Here is a 15,252-nt window from a genome sequence, read left to right as displayed (position 1 = left end):
CAGTGTCAGCAAAAATTCAACTAATATAGGAGGCAGACGCCCTGTTAAAGGGTGTGTACAGTTCTAGTTGAAGTGAGGATTTAGCTTTTAACGTTTGGCGAGATATTCAGAAACCACTCAATGAGATGCCAAAGAGCATGCAATTTTAAGGGGTATCAAAAGTTTATTTGATGAAAATCGGTTTTGAAATGGCTGAGATATCCAAAAACAAGGTGAAACAAAGAGATCCTAATAAAAGGCGTGGCCTGTCGCCTTTTATTATTATCACTTTTTTTGATATTTCAGCCACTTGAAAACCAATTTCCATCAAATTAACGTTGAATCCTTCTTAAAACTACATGTTCTTTCATATTTCATAAGAGGTTTCTCGTTATCTCACTTAGGAATGTTCAAAACATGAATCCCCACCTCAACCAGTACTGTACAGTCCCTTTAAAGCAATGTTCCTTGTGGCACATTCAAGATAACATCTCAATCACACTAATCGACAAGCAAATAGACTATTAAGTACATAATGGTGCACTAGTACCATTCACTCAAACCAGTACTGTTCGTCTCACATAGGCCTATCATGCATCACATCACATCCTCTCTTGAATCAAACCTCAGTCACACCAAAAAACAGAAATCATGAAGGTTTCCTCCACTATTATTAGACTTCTCAGAATAAAAACAGAGAAAAAAAAAGCAAAACAAAATACGCAAATTCACACACAAACACACTGTGCTGTGTTAAATGTCAAATTAATGGCCAGGAATATCCTTCTATTTTCTACCAATATACATGTGTACATGTATGTTGATATTTTAACACACGAAGTATGACTGGTGGAGTGGTTTTTAACACAAATGCAATGATTCAGGTGGCTTTACATACCCCTCTCAGTTGGGTCGTTTTCAGACTGGTAGAGAAACGTAATTGCAATGCTGGATTTACACTTATGATTACAATTATGATTAACGTTATCACCTGTACATACGACCAATAAAGGCTTCACAGATTCTGCTGTTCTGAGTTTCAGAGCAAGGACAGGAGGTGTGGCTTCTTTCCGAATTTTCATCAATCACTTGCGAGTGGTAAGCTGCGCACACTTGCATGTAGTGCAAGCATTTGAGGAATGTGGATTTGCTGCAGAAGTGGTTGTAAGCTCCGTCCCAAAAACATGATTGGAGATCAGTCCGTTCACAGGATTATTTCGTTTCATAACTCAGGCGAATTGTAATTGGAAAACACCTCCGGACCATCATTTGAATCACGACTGGAATTATGATTCAAATTATTCACCACCACAATTCCCGTCTGAATACACACAGTCAAAATGGGTCATTTCGTCGCCGGTCACACGAACCGACGAATCACTCGATTTTGGGTCAAATTTTTGATTTTGAGATTTTCAATCATTTCGATAGTAGACATTCCATACTACATATTCTGAAATTCTCAGTGTGTAATTCGGTGTAATTTTTATGTAGTTATCACTTTTGTAGAAGTATGTAATTCCATTTGTGAAAATTATTTGTTTTCCCCATAGACGCGTGTGTTAAACAATCAGGCAATTCGACGGTTCGGTGACCGCGCGTACTAGTACGCGCGGTCACCGAACCGACGAATCAGTGCGCATTGACTTGCGTGTAGTTTTTGAGATTCAACAGTTCATTGACCGCGCGCACAGTGCGCGTACTATGTAATACATGTGTTGACAATGACAACGCTCAATGTACATGTACATATGGACACACATGGAAAATGACAACGTTCTTTGCTGACCGAAAATATGTGCATGCAGCTCTTTGACGATTTCCCGCTTATTTGTTAACAATACAATTCGATAAAAACTTCACAAGTTAGAGCAAGAATTGAAGTCTGATGTACTACAAAAATAATTGGAAATTATAGACATGAAAGTGTAGCAACCATAAGTCAAATATGGGTTAACTTCAAACGCGATTTTCTCGAATTGTCATTCTTACGCAAACCTGAGGGATTCGTCGGTTTGTGTGACCGGCGACGATTTGAATGAACATTACATGTATAGTGATGTCTCATTACCATTGTAATTGAAATCATGCCATCTTGGTACGCGTGAAAACGAACTTAGTCTGTCAGAAAGAGGGGAGGGAGAGGGGGAGAGACAAGAAGAGAGAGAGAGAGAGAGAGAGGGAGAGAAACGGAGTAGAGAAAGTGATATAAAAAGTTACACACTCAGCAGGCCGCATGCAATATTCTTCAATTCTTGGTAAAGTGCAGGCATAGTGCATGAGGGTTATATGGAAATCAAATTGATATAGATAATCAGATAGATCTAAGTAGAGAAATGAGTAGAAAGAACAGACAAGGGAGGGGAGAGAGAGAGAAAGAAATGACAATCTTATGAGAAGTTAAACACTCAGCAGGCAGCAACCACTATCTCAATTCTAGGAAGAATGAAGGTAGGGTATTGCTGAGTTATAGTGTAAATATGAAGAGAGAGAAAGCAAGGGGGGGGGGTATGTAAGGTATAATTAATAAAATATTTCACCCTATCTTTGCACACACAGACACAAACATACAATGCACACAATGCAATGCAAATGATTTCACTGTTTCACATTTGCATAATAGAAATAATATTACTGCAGTCACATATAATGCTGTATTCTAGTATGCCAGTATACAGTGTACATGTGTGTCTGTGTGTGCATTGTACACTGTATGTTACATGAGTGTGTGAGTGTATACAGCGCATTTGCTGACTATACAGGGCATTTGCTGACTATACAGGAGGGGGATACTTCACAATTACTAGTAACTTGATTTCTGTTCATGTTTTGTTGCATGGACGTACAGTAGAATTTCCCTATAACTTGTACAACATACTGTGCTACCCTTTGTCTTGAAACACACACACACACACACACACACAAACAAAACAAGAGAAAACAAAACAAACTGTAGTCTAATATACTACACTGTAGTCTGTCAGAATAAGAAGAACTATATACCAAAGAAATAAGCCAGAAAAATTAATTCTTCCTTGTAAGCTCCAATGTAAAGCTTGCATAATTTAGCAGTGGTTGGACAAAGGTTCCACTTTTACCTGTCTCTATTTTAATTAGTGGGGAATTAGCGGAAGGCTTCAGCTAGTTCAGGAAATTCACCAGAAAGGGATCCAATATTGCAGAACCCCTGGTATTAGTAGCGAAGCGACCTGTACATCAGCCAATGACGTCTAGATGCCGGGCAGGAAATAAATGATGTATGCCTGGTGTATACACACACGGGATTCTCCCCTCTCTTTCTTTTCATTCAGTAATCCTTGACACGGGACCCTTTGCTCACACAACATCAACAGATCAAATTAGACGAAAATTGACTAACAGTCCATGCTGCGGGATCTGAAGCTAACCTACCGCACAGTGATCTGAGGGAATGCTAATTACAAGTAATGGTAATTTAAGTGAGTGCCTATGAGCTTGCTGACGACATTGCTAGATTTCTCTCTCTCTGTCATGGTGCATTTGTCAGTCTGAATGAATTCAGATTGATTAAAATGCCGCCAGAGCATATTTTCTGTTTAAATGAAACATCCCTATGATACTTACTGCTTGCTTTCAGTACAATCCAATTTTGTCTCATTTAAACCATGATATATGTGGAAAAGAAATATTTACGTCGCCACAGAGCAGCCTATTGCAATTTCAGTATCAATATGGATGCATACAAGCATTTGTTAATGCAATGGATAATCTAATCATTCAAAATCCTGAGGCAACAAGTTCAAAATTTGACTCTGATTTTCTTTCAGCCAAAGAAAATGATTACTTTTTTTTATCAGTATTCTCTTTTTGCTATGTAAAATTGATCATAAAATATTGTAATGAATGAAAGGATGCACAAATGAAAGATGTGACTAGCAAAAGGTTACTTGTGAATACCAATGTTTACTGAACAACAAAACACTTGCAGCTGCAGAAAATATCAGAGAGAAAAAAAAATGGGATTGTCTGCCTTTACTTATTTCCTCATGAAATGAGGTGTATGAAGAGTGCTTGGCCTCAACTCTATTCATGAGAAAATTATCAGTAATAAACAATCTATCAAGCTAGGTATCCTGGAGAATATCACAACAGTCTTATTTGGAAGTCTCACAAAACACATATATAGGCATGGCTTGCTGTTAAATAAACAAACGAACAAAAAGACTGACATTGAATACGCAAATTCTAACTATCTCAAAATATGGATATTAACCCATTGAGGACAGACTGATCTTACTACAAGCATTTCTCATAGACACTTGCCAGAGTATACTCAGGACTCGTCCTCAATGGGTTAAATATGAACATTTAAGAAAGGGAATTTCATGTAAATGAACAAACAAACAATCAAATAATAAACATGCGAACATGACAATACCATCTTCCCGATTGTCATGCAAGTGGCAAAGCTATCAATAGAATTATTTAACTTCAGTTCAAGTTGGGGCAATATATACAAGAGCATTATACCACCTTCCAATGCCCATCTGGATTCTATACTTAATGCATACTTAATTAACATGCTGGAACAAAATGGTTGTGATTTCTCAATGTCTCCCTAAAGAGAAGAAAAATAATGCTTCCAAACTACGACACACTAAAATTGGGGTCTGATATTCCAAACATCGTCATTCCTCCCCATTATCTCCTGCATTTTCTTAACTTCAGAATGCTCTTTGTGCTTTACTTTTTTTTTACCCCACATTTGCATATCCATAAATTTCACTTATCATATTTTGTCATGTTGACATATATGTACAGTTGAACCTCTCGTATCTGGACAAGTCCGGGCTCATCCGGATAAGGGATTTGGCCGGACACGGGGGGCTCAATGCTTTAAATACATGTACATATACATACACATGTACTGATGTAGCCCATTGTAGTACCACATGTACAAAGTGTAGTAATGTGTATACTGCAACCTTTTCATTGTTACACTCAGTAACAGACAGTTACATTACCTAATACCGTACCGGGCCCAAGGTAAAAACTGATAGCGCATTGCGATTGGGTTGCTCTCTTCCCCACACTCTCTCTCCCTCTCTCTCTTTGTGTGTGTACTGTGTGTGAACAATTTTTGAGTGTTCAATATCATTCGTTGCTCAGCCAATGACTCGAAACAATGCGTGTCTATCTAGTCATATCGACGGCTGTGTATGGACCTATATGTGGCAATGCGATATGAGAGGACTCGAGCGCATAATCTGTCCATGTTCTTGCGATGATTTGGGGATGTTTGGGGATGTTAAAATGTCTGAAGGTAAGCAATTTGGAAGGAAATTTGATGTAATGTATGTTAATCATGTTGGAAGTAATATGTAATTCATGTGTGTGTGTGTAGGAGTTCTCAAGGAGTTGGGAATCCCCCTTTCCTCCCGTAATTATTTAAAAAAATCACGGCGAGATTGCGTCCGTATAATAGAGAGATCCGGATAAAGGGAGGCCGGATAAGAGAGGTTCAACTGTAGTTATATTTTATGTGAAAAAATTACATTTACAAGTTCTCTTGGAGATGGAAAAAATGAATGAACGTCGATGTAGGGCAATTTGTCAATCAGTTGCAAAGAGTATTATCCCTTTCAAAAGTTGATATGTGATGCGGTTGTGTTATTGGGGGGGGGGGCAATACTAATATTATATATTACTATCCATGGTTTACAAAGATTTCCCAATGATAACAACAGAAAAAGATGTCTGGCATCCTCTATCATAGCCTATGGACAGTGACAAGAAGCTGATATCTACAACTGCAACTGGTATATCGTCGCTGGGGTGACAAGACCTTGTATCTCAATTATTGGTGAAAATGACTTTTTGGGGGATTAATGGTTAGATAATCAGTTAAGTGATGTCCTGTCTAAATCCCAGCTGTCTTTCCCCAAAAATGAAGCCACTACAGCATGTCGAAGGAAAGGTAATCCCGTTTGTTACTGTGCTTTGGCTGCCATGTTTTTTTGCTCTCCTGAACATTTGACATTTCGTAGATATACGAGGTCATGTCACCCCAGCAACGATATGCTGGTTTAATGATGCATTCACATTTTTGGATGTTTTCAACAAAGGGCCCCCATGATTCACTATCTTATTCAGTTCTTCTTATCCATTTTTTTTTTTTTTAAAGATGTGGAATACCCAAGTGTGAATGCATTACTTGTTGCTTTTTTTTGTGAAGGCAAGAACCCAATATGTTTTCTACTTTAGAGCAATCATTTTACTTCATTCTGTAAGGTCTAAATGTATGCGCAAAATTTGACAAAAAGTTTACTGGTCATGTGGGTGAAAATAGCCATAAATCAAAAATCACTTCGAGAAACTGGCTCTTTGGTTTGAAGGGGTTTGATTCAATTTGAAAACGAAACTAAAGATGCATACTTTTTGTAGATCACATAATTGTAATGCAGCTAGGAATACATGCATATATACTTAAATTTGCCAAGCAGAAAACACATTTACTTAATAGGAAAGTTTTGGAACATATTCCGATTTTATGGATACTTCCTTTGGAAGATGCAGGTAATGTGATTATTCCTTGGCGTATTTTGTATCTTTTTGAAACCTGCATATCTGATTAAAATTTGTATTCATCAGTTCTTACTAGATATGGTAGGATAACAAAGACACTGAAGCTTTCTGTTTTGCTCTCAGGTTGCTCATAAAATATTAAAACTAATCCCCCTAATTTCTCGAGACCCATTTCAATGACATACCTTCTGTTTTGCCTGTACATTGTATCTGCCCAAGGGTTCTACTGAAAGCCGACCGCTATTAATAATATAGCATTGAGGCCTTTGTTTAAACTGTTTACACTTTAGCGGCCCTTATTCTTCCACATCACTTTCAATCAATGTCTGAGAAATGGAACTCCTTAATTAAGCCATCTCAGGGTCTGACGGTTTCCCGTCACGAGAAGGCTGCAGACAATATTAGGAAGGCTCTGTGCATTGTTGAACCTCTGCAACATGCACAGAATACTTGAGCTACAAGTGAAATTCTATGACTGGAAGGAATGTCTAGATGCGTGTGTGTGTATGGTTTTTTTTTTTTTTTTTTTTTTTTATGTACATGTGGTATGTAGACATGCATGGTGTATATTTGTGATGCCATCCCTTCCCGCCTTGTGTACAGACTTGTAAATATTTTGTGCATGTATGTAGAACATGAAGTACAGAATGATAAAGTTAGATAGATTAGCTCTGTGTGTGTGTGCTTGTGTATGAATGAGTACCTTATGTACAGTGGTGTACTGTATGCCTGTGTTCATACCCTCCCCCCCCCCCCCAAAAAAAAAAACAACAACAACAACAACAACACACACACAAATAAACAAAAACAAAACAAAAACAAAACCAAGCAAGTTTGTATTTCATGAAATTGGAACTAGTGAGGAAAGAGGCATTTTAGCTTATATGAAGTTTGATTGCCAATCTCAAATGGGTGACCTTCCTGCTTTTCCCCCCTTTGTTTTATCTTTCTATTTTTTTAATTGGGTCTGGAAATTTGTTTTTATCTAAACAGCCAATGCTAGACTTGCGCAAGGCCAATGCATTTATAGCTGCTTGTAGATATGAATAGCAACGACATGTGGATAAACTAGAAAGATTGAAATATAAACACAGAGATATGAATATAAATTGGGGTGTAAAAAAAGACTGGACAGACAATGGACAAACAGATCAATTAATGAGAAGCAATAACAGAGTGAAATAAAGAATTAGTGAATTAGGAGTCTATGAGGCTTCATTCCACGTATTTCAAAAGGTCAGAGCCAGGCTGAGAGCAAAACACAGTCCATCAAACTGTGAGTGCCTAAATAGCCCCCCTCACGCCCACTCCTTTCCCCAGACATCATTTCAGCGTAGCCTACTGTTACCTCCCGCTGCTGACATATCCCTCAAACACACGTCTCATCACTGGGGGGGCCCCCGGGGCAGGACCCTGATGGAATGGATGGGATGGACAGGCCGTCATCTTTACCAGTGAAATCAACGTCACTCCCACCCAATGTCCTATTCCCCACACCACTCCTCTACTGTATGTACTTCCTTGATGCTCCATTGGACTAGTTACTCATTAAAGGGGGGCGCAGAAATTAATGGAACAATTACGAGCCCACTGCATAACAGGAATGCTCAGAATTCTTGTCCCACAGATAGCAGTTGCCGATTCTCGTTTGACTGAATGGTTGGTATTGATGGGGGTGGGGTAAATGGGGATGCATTGGTTTGTCTAAGGAAACAGACATATAATCCATCAATCCCACTTTACTTCTGTTTTTCCCTGTATGGCACCACGTGACCGTTTGATAACATTTACTTGCTATTGATGGTCACCTGGGGTGAACTGCTGAGAGTCGGCACCTCCTGCCCTTTTCTTGGGTGTACCTGATACGTGGTACCGTTTACCAACAATTTTACTGGATTTGCACCTTGCAGCACTCAAAATTGTTTCAGGTCAAATGCTGGGAATAAGTCTTAAACTCTACACATCATCATCTGTATCAACCAGATGATACAACAATGATAATCAAATCAACATTAAAATTGTAAGTCACCAAAGTAATAATCTACAAAGTCACTAAAGCCCTTTTTACACTTGTGTTTCTTAACCCCGGACTTTCTCTGACCCAGGACTATCGTTAGTCCCGTACCAATTTTTTCAGCTTTTTACACTGGCCAATTAGTCCCGTACTATCTATTGTCCGGGGCTAAGGAGAAAACTGACCTTTTTACACTTGTATTTCTTAGCCCTGGACTTTCCAAACCACATGAATATTCATGATTACGCTGTGCACTGTACACGTACACGCACGCTCGTTTCTGATTGGTCAGTGGGGGTCGGACTTCGTCTCCGTCGCTTAGCCCCGGATTATTTTCTCGTTCTGTTTACACTCACTTGCTTGGCACCGCAATTGCGGTGCTAACCCTGCTATTTTGCAGGGCCAGATAGTACCGGACTATCGGTGGGGCTAGCCCACTTTGGCAAAAAAGAGTGTAAACAGAAAGTGGGCTAAGGATAGTCCCGTACCAACGGTGGGGCTAAGGCCCCCCCCCCCCCCTTAGCCCCACCGTTGGTACGGGACAAAGCAAAAATTTACAAATCTTGTGTAAAAAGCCCTTAAAGGGAAGATACCCCCAAAGAGCAATGTGGATTGAGTGAAAGCAGCAACATTAGCAGAACACATCAGTGAAAGTTTGAAGAAAATCGGACAATCGATGCAAAAGTTATGAATTTTTTAAGTTTTGGTGTTGGAACCGCTGGATGAGGAGACTACTAGAGGTTATGACGTATGAGTGGACAACAATACAAAGAAAATATAAAGGAAATTCGACAAAAATTCACTTTTCTAGAATTATGAAAGAGCAATGGACCAACCGCTTTCAGAAAGCAGGGGGAATAATTGCTACCCTTAACATATGTCAATATCAAGTTGATGGAATTTGTAATTTTCATGAAAAATGGATTTTTATAGTATTTTCTTTATATTTTCTTGGTATTCTTGTCCACTCATACGTCATAACCTCTAGTAGTCTCCTCATCCAGCGATTCCAACACCAAAACTTTAAAAATTCATAACTTTTGCATCGATTGTCCGATTTTCTTCAAACTTTCACTGATGTGTTCTACTAATGTTGCTGCTTTCACTCAATCCACATTGCTCTTGGGGTTTATCTTCCCTTTAATATGCCTCAAAGGTAACACCTTAAGGTTAAATTCTATGCAACAGCTTGCTATTAGGATCAAATCTATTCACGATGTATGAGAGATCCTGACTCAGACAACTGCCCCAAAAGTGTAATTCTTGCAAAGACTTTGTTAGACTGCATCTCTGAAACAAGTCTGTCTAGATAGCATACAAAACCATTGGGCCTGACAAGATTGTACATCCATCACAATAAACCAACTGCTTACAAGAGTGTATGCACATGCAGAGAAACATTTGTCACCCCTCAGCTTTGCTTTATAATCAACGAGAATAACACAGTTAATAGACTATGTCATAAAACTGATTATTTATTTATATGCATTAATATATAGTCCAATATATATGTAAAGATACCCTCTGTTACAAATATAAGGCAAATTTCACAAGACAATGTCTTTTACAGGAAACAATTTTTATCATGCCAGGAATGCACATATTTCTCGTACAATAGTCAGAATTGGATATAAATATGACAAAAAACATGTTTTCCCCCTTGAACAGAAATCCTTAACGAAGTAAGTTTATCAATATAGGCCCAAATGCATCAAGAAACCACTGAACTTAGACGGGTAGTCACTTGCTCTTAAAAAACACAAGTGTACTAATTTTGTCTGTATTATATTTCTCTGTAGGTTTAAAGTGACATGGGACACATGGAGATCATTTGTTTGGAATTAAAATTTGCCGATACCTCATGGAACACTGCGTACTGAGAGCGAATGGTTGGTGTTTTCATCCTCTGCTCAAAATTAGTCTGGTATTGGATGTCAAGAAATCATCAGCCGGCATGCGTGGGATCGTGTGCCAAAGCGCTTGGTGGCGGTGTGATTTCCCACTCTCTCTCCTAACACAGAGGGGGCTAGATTTCACCACGACAAACATGCGCCCCTTTCTCTCAAATACTGTCGCAAATTCACTTGCTCTATTTTCGGACCTTTGCTGAATACTGCATGGTGACATTAGCCTGCTATTTTTACGTGCATCGGTGATTTGAGAGAGTCTGATGCTGTCTGGTAAGAGATGGAAGCAAATATGGCTACCCCAGATCCATCACTCAGTCTGCATGGCTGACTATCAGCTGCATTCGTGCTTGATGACTTATTTCCAGACTGATGGCTAATTCTCCTATTTCTGAAGCAATGCACTACACATTCTCTACCACAACACACATACTCTACCACAACACACATATATATCTAGGCCAGTACACACACACACACAGACACACCACACACATATACACACAAGCAACTCACAGTGACACAGGATAATCCATAAGTGTTAAATACCACAGGAAGAAATATTCAGCAAAGCTAGTAAACAGCTCCTACGTTCCATAACAATATAACAGTCTCTGCATTATTCTTCTCTACTATCTTAATATTTAGTTGTCAATCTCCACACATGCACTTCTGATCCACATTTTACATGATTAAGAAGTACTTCTTTCCTAAAATATATGTATTTCTTAAAATCACAATTGGTGTAATCTTCACAATTAATAACATCGCAACATTATTTCTAATCTATCATTTCTTCAAATTTGTTTGTTTTGACTAAAAAAAAAAACTTTAAACAAAAGAAAAATGCCATTAATCACTATCATCATCATCATCATCACCATCACCACCATCATCGTCACTATTATCATACTTCATAACAACTTAAAGTACTATGCATACAAATCACCTTTCTCTGGGAGCTACATATGATGTGATCATTTCAGTGTTACTGTTGACATTGCAAATGGACTTGGGCATTTTCTTTTCTTTTCTTTTCTTTTTTTTTTTCCAGGTGGGAGTACCACAACAGACTTTTTATCAGACTGCCATGTGTAATTTCTGCCTGAACATCAGGTTTTCCAATCTAGATGCTATTTTTTCTCTTTTTTTTTTTTATAGAGACGCTAGAAATCACTTAAGTGGACAATGATTGCATTGACGTAACCCTGCTGAAAACACTATGCTACACCATGCCTGAAATCCAATCACAATGGGCGTATGTCGGCCACATTGCATATTTCATACATTGGGCCATTCATTACAGCAAAGTTTGCCGGTGCGCAAACACATGCCTCCAATTAAGTGGCCTGTGGGTACCAGACAAGGAATTAGGCACTCATATTCTGACAATGTATTCTACAGCAAACGTAGCATGCTTTTCTTGTGTCCTCCATTACCATACTACCCTGGAGACCGCTGAGTTCTCATGGTAACTAGATCATCCTGAAGCAAATTAAAAAGAAACAACTTAGCCCCATAAAGTCACAAGAAATAACCTAGTTTAACCCATTAGTCACTGAAATGCCCGAAACCGCCTACCACATTTTTAAAAATAGTTTTTTGCTTTACTATTTTTTGTTTTCATATAGAATAATTATGTAATTATAAATGTCATTTGGAAAAAGGTCAAAGGTCAACAAAAATATGTCAGAAATACTTCTGTGACACACCATTCTCTTGGTAAGTCGTATTAGGCTTTCAAATGAATATAATCTATAATGACCAAAACAAACATGCAGTGAGCTATTTCATATCATTTAGAATGTTGTCAATATGAGAGCAATATTGCTGTACCTTTCAGGGAACCATAGGCCATTATGTACAGAATCTTCAGTAAAAAACTTCACTTGCGTCACGATCACAATCACAAAAATGAAAGTAACACATTCTCAAGTCTGTATGTTCCCATGAAAATTTTGGAAAAATCCTTCAAAACTGATATCCAGGCATTTTTTAACTTCAGGGAGAAAAATATATATAGTGCTAGTCCCACATGCTATAAAGTTTGTAGAAACAATCGCAACATGAAACTTTTGCAAATTGGAACCAATGGACTTTTTCACATGGTTCTTTCATGAATTGCCAGTGGCATTCAATGCTTTAGGCATACTAAAAACTTTCGTACATATTTTACTTCTACTTGCATTTTACTTTTGTGAATCTTGGCACCTCCTTGTGAAATTTGCAAAAGTTTCATGTAAGTGAAAATTGGTGGTTTTATGCTCCTACATCAGTTGAGCATTACACTTTAATCTAGATCTCAAAAAATAACCCTCAACAAACATGACAAGAAATTCTAAGAAGAGGAAAGCATCAATATATAACTCAGTGCCATAATGGCAACACTGCATATATCTAAAAATGTATTTCTGCTCTGTGCTTACCTTTATTAGCACTAATGATAAAAGAACCCGCATGCAATGGGGTGCTTTTCCTGACTGGAAAGTCTGGGTGAGTATGCGTAACTAAAAAATAGCACAAACATGGTTGTTGTTTTCACAAAAGCAGAATCTACAGGCAAGATTCATGCTGTTTTAAATGCATATGTTATGCACCTGCTTATCAGGAGGTTGTTTTGGGATACATTTCCAGCAGACAGGAAGGTGGACTTTGAAAGGGATAAAAAAAACTACAACAACGGAAAGGACACCAAGACTGAGGAAACATTTCATCCACCGCATGAAGTGGCAAGTCTAGTAGAGCTGACAACTTGTCAAAATACAAGTAATTCGACTCGCCATGTGTATATCAGGAGAGCAAATATGAGAAGGTTGGGGATGCCCTCAGCTCATCTCATCACCCTCTAGATACGAGTAAATGGATGCACGTCTGCCTCCCTGTCAGGCTGGGGGTAGTGAGGGATTAAAGGACAAGTTCACCTTCATATACATGTGAACTGAAAGAATGCAGCAATATCTACAGAACACGACAGTGAAAGTTTGAGGAAAATCAGGAAATCCATTCAAAAGTTATAAAATTGTTGAAGTTCCAGTGGCACCATCGCTGGATGAGAAGACTACTACAGCTTGTGATGTCACATGTGTAGAATGATACAAAGAAAATATAAAGAAAATTCAACATATTTTCACTTTTCTTGCACAATAAAAGAACATTTCACTTCCCTCTTTAAACAGGCATGGGAGAATAATATTACCCTTAACATAAGTCAGTGACAAATTGAGGGAATGCATACTTTTTTCAAAAAATAGGATTTCATGAAATTCTCTTTATATTTTTGTTATGCATGTGTCATCATACACTGTAGTAGTCTTCTCATCCAGCAGTGACTGCACAGAAACTTCAAAAATTCATAACTTTTGAACAGATTGTCCGATTTTCCTCAAACAGCCACTGATGTGTTCTAATAATATTGCTGCATTCAATCAATCCACACGTATATGAAATCGTTCTTCAAAGACCCATGGTGGCCTCCTTTGTCTAACACTCCCAATTGTCAAAAATGTTCATCAATACATTCGTACCTGGCCAGGCATTCAACATCAGCAGTTAACTTTCCAACCAAAATTTCAGGTTTTGAGGACAGAAGTTTTTTTTTTTTTTTTTTTTTTTTTTTCCATTCTTGAATATCCCCAATATTTGTCATGATTATGACGTCCTCCCAGTCCTGACACTATAATTCCAGACACTGTTTATGTCAGTACATGTTTGATGTGAAAAATTGTTTGAATGTATCATTTCATTTCACTTCTTAGGTTTGTGAGATCCCAAGATCCTAAGTTCGTTAAATACAAGTAGTCTTAAGAGTATCTCTATAGGATTTAAACTACGTAGAAGCCATAAATGCATCATAAAGGGATGGTATAGATTTGGTTGAGATGGGACTTCAGTTTTCCAACTTTCTTTGTAAGATTATGAGAAACCTCTTTCAGAAATATGAAAGAACAAACAATTTGAAGAGGAATTTAAAGTTTATTTGATGAAAATCTGTTTTGAAATTACTAATATATCCAAGAAAAGAAAAGTCCTAGTAAAAGGTGTGACCCAATCATCTTTTACTACCACTTTGATTTGCTTTGTGTTTGCAAACACAAAGATAAAACAGATGTGGATTTCCTCTTTAACCCGTCGAGGATGAGTCCCGAGTATACTCGGGCAGGTGTCTATGGGAAATGAGTGTTATAGCAAAATAAGTCCACCCTCAAAGGGTTAAAATAGTGTACGCTCTTTGGAAACTACTTGAGACTCTTTAACTTGTACCCTGCAAGGCTGTGGAATTCCCATTGACTTTGAGCCATGCCGATCATTTCTTTTACATAAATGGGCTAGTGTGTATACAGCGTCAAACATAATGTTTTATCATGGCTAATACATGAACACTGTAATTAATTTGGAGCTTATTTACGTCAAAGTAGGGTAATTGTCGATCAGTTGCAGTGTCAAGCAGGCTCCATTTGAATTTCTGCAACATTCTATCTGGCACTATGGTACTCAGTCTCCATAATTATTAATGTTTTCAAAGGACGAATCTCACAGGAGGAGACTTTGCTGTGACTCATCAGTCGTTGCGACTCATGCGATTTGAAAGACAAAATTATGGCTTGCGCTCCCGACAAGAAGATGACTGCAGGGTAACTTCCAAGATGTCTCAAAACAAGGAGACAACTTATTCAGCTGGAAGTCGCGGAGATGTCACCATGACATCTATGATATATCTCCAAGATATCTCCACAATGTGTCTGGTAGGAAACCAATGGGTCTCCACAAGATCACGGAGAGGTCTCGCAG

The 15,252-nt window shown here is 38.2% G+C and overlaps 1 protein-coding gene across 2 annotated transcripts in view; it reads right to left on the bottom strand.

Annotated features, from left to right (window-relative positions):
- The window catches only part of LOC140234126 (hippocalcin-like protein 1), a 50,968-nt gene that overhangs the window by 22,678 nt on the left and 13,038 nt on the right, over nucleotides 1-15,252 (bottom strand). The gene's annotated exons all lie outside the window — the stretch shown is intronic.

This window comes from Diadema setosum, chromosome 10 (assembly GCF_964275005.1).
Source record: "Diadema setosum chromosome 10, eeDiaSeto1, whole genome shotgun sequence".
In the NCBI taxonomy this organism is placed as follows: domain Eukaryota; kingdom Metazoa; phylum Echinodermata; class Echinoidea; order Diadematoida; family Diadematidae; genus Diadema; species Diadema setosum.
Note: the sequence above shows the minus strand (reverse complement) of the source record. Positions and strands in the feature narration are given on the sequence as shown.